The sequence below is a fragment of the Tupaia chinensis genome, unplaced genomic scaffold, assembly GCF_000334495.1.
Source record: "Tupaia chinensis unplaced genomic scaffold, TupChi_1.0 Scaffold000093_1, whole genome shotgun sequence".
Classification (NCBI taxonomy): Eukaryota; Metazoa; Chordata; class Mammalia; order Scandentia; family Tupaiidae; genus Tupaia; species Tupaia belangeri.
The window spans coordinates 7,692,911-7,695,126 of NW_006159555.1; the positions used below are offsets into that span (position 1 = coordinate 7,692,911).

The 2,216-nt window shown below is 38.8% G+C and overlaps 1 pseudogene; it reads right to left on the bottom strand.

Annotated features, from left to right (window-relative positions):
* Positions 1-1,230: 1,230 nt before the first annotated feature.
* On the bottom strand, positions 1,231-1,794 carry LOC102469937 (60S ribosomal protein L18 pseudogene; annotated as a pseudogene).
* Between the last annotated feature and the right edge of the window lie 422 nt (positions 1,795-2,216).

Genomic DNA, 2,216 nt, shown 5'->3' on the forward strand with positions numbered 1-2,216 from the left:
TGTGGTGTGGGTATGGCCATCCCCCCTGGGGTGTGATTTCTCACTTTCTGTCTCTCTGTTTCTCTCTGTCTTTTGGTGAGCGCTTGTACCCTATACCAAAAAAGAAACATTTCCAAAAAAAACAAACAACCATATTTATACCCTATTGTAATTTGTCTTTCAGTTTAAACATGGTAATGCCACACAATATATAATTAACTTATACCTAATATTTATAGTGAACCATATATTAATAAAAAAGGTGTTTTAAGTATAGTAAAAGTATATTAAAAATATGATTAGTAAATTATTTACTCAAGGTCACTGCAAACTTGTACCAAGTTGTTTGCCATGAGACCTTCATTCTGTTCTCCTGTTCATCAGGTTTTGCTCTCTCGGACAACTCATAGGTCGCCAAGAGTGTTGTCATGACATTACTACTGATAGATAAAAAATGCGATCATTAAATTTATATATATATATACACACACATATATATATGTGTGTGTGTGTTTATTAATGGCAAACTTAGTATGATAGCTAGCTAAGCTGGCTCAGTGGCACAGAGATCACATGCTGCCCTGGTGAAAGCTAAATCCATACGGAAGATCCTGGTAGATCTGTGTATGCTGGGTGTGCTTGCCCATGATTCCAGCGGGCTGGAGAGGCTGAGTGAGAACCTCTTAAAGCTTGTCTCATGCTCTCTCTCTTTCATTAACTAAATAAGTAAATAATATAGCTATGTCTGCTTTTATATAATTAATACTGAATTTCATGAGAGTATTTGAAAGTTAATTCATTAGGTATTACTCTAATTGAAAGTCTGAGGGATTAATGAAGTAAATAAATGAGAAGGAAGAGGAGAAGATGGGAGAGAAAGAAAAGGAGTGTTTTTTATATAATTCCTTTTAGGGGTTAGCATTTTGCTTGTACATATCACAATCTATACTCTTTTCATAAGCTAAGGAAAATGAGTTTTGGAAAGACAAAGAGATTTCTTTAAACCAGGAACTAGAAAATTGAAGAGTTGAGATTTGATTTGCACTATCTCCTACCTATTCTTTGAAAGATAACATTGAATAGTCTACAATGAATTAGGGTAAAATTAGGGTACTTCGAACAACTGCAGAAAATTATAAGTAAAATTGGAGAAAAATGCCATTGGTTAGCATTATTTTGTGAGTAATAATTTTTATTTATTTATTTAGGTCAGAATCCAAAAGCTTTGTAATAGCAGGGCAGGATCCAGGGTTAGTTTTTGTAGGCATGACTGGCACATCAGCCTCTGGCACGCTCGAACTTTCGGCCCTTGGAGTGGACATAAGGTTTGGTGTGGCTGGGTGGAGTCCCAAGGCCCTTGCCAGTTATGCCGGTACAGCTCGCGACCCTTGCGAGGACCAGAGAGTAGGACGGTGCCTCAGCCCTTAGGGGAGTTTAGGGCCAGTTGGTTGAACTTGAGAATCTTGTCCCCAGCCCTGAGGACGCGGCTGCAGGCCGGGCTGGTCACAGGCAGCACACCTTCAGCTCGGGCACCTCCTGAATGCGCACAACATCTATGACGGTCCTCACCACCATAGCCGTTTTGTTTTCCCAGCCAAGAAGCTTCATCTTGCGGTTAATCCTGGAAAGGGACAGAGGAGGCCGGTTGGTGCGACTCCTGAACAACCGCTTCAGCACAGCTTGGTTGAAAGTGGAGTTGATCCGTCTGAACAGAAATGGGTATAGCTCGACCAACATTCTCAGGTAGATGTCCTGGCTCTTGGGCTCCTTGCGTCCAACTTTTCGGTCCTTGTTGTGGCGGATGTCGCCTCCCATGATGGCATCTTCTACTCAGCCAGGTCCAGAAAGAAAGACTGATAAAATGAATATTATGCAGGCTTGTAAACTATCTCTTTGGTTTTGCATGATTTTTTGAACACTATTTAGAAAAGTGTTTTCTATCTGTTGTATTTTTGAAATAACTTGCCTTGTTTTTGGCATCTACTCATTAACTTTAATAATCTTTTATAAGTATAGCTATTTTAAAACATGTTAGGCTTTGCCTTAAGAACTCGCAACATTGCCAAAAATATTTTTGTATCTTCTCTATTCCAAAAACTTAAAGTAATTTAAGTCTACAGTATATAAATATACATGGATCCATAACATTATTTGACAAAACCTTTATCTAAAAAGATAGAGGTTTTTTTTAAATTTCTAGAGGGCATATGTGCTCAGCAGAGAGAGAATGAGAGAGA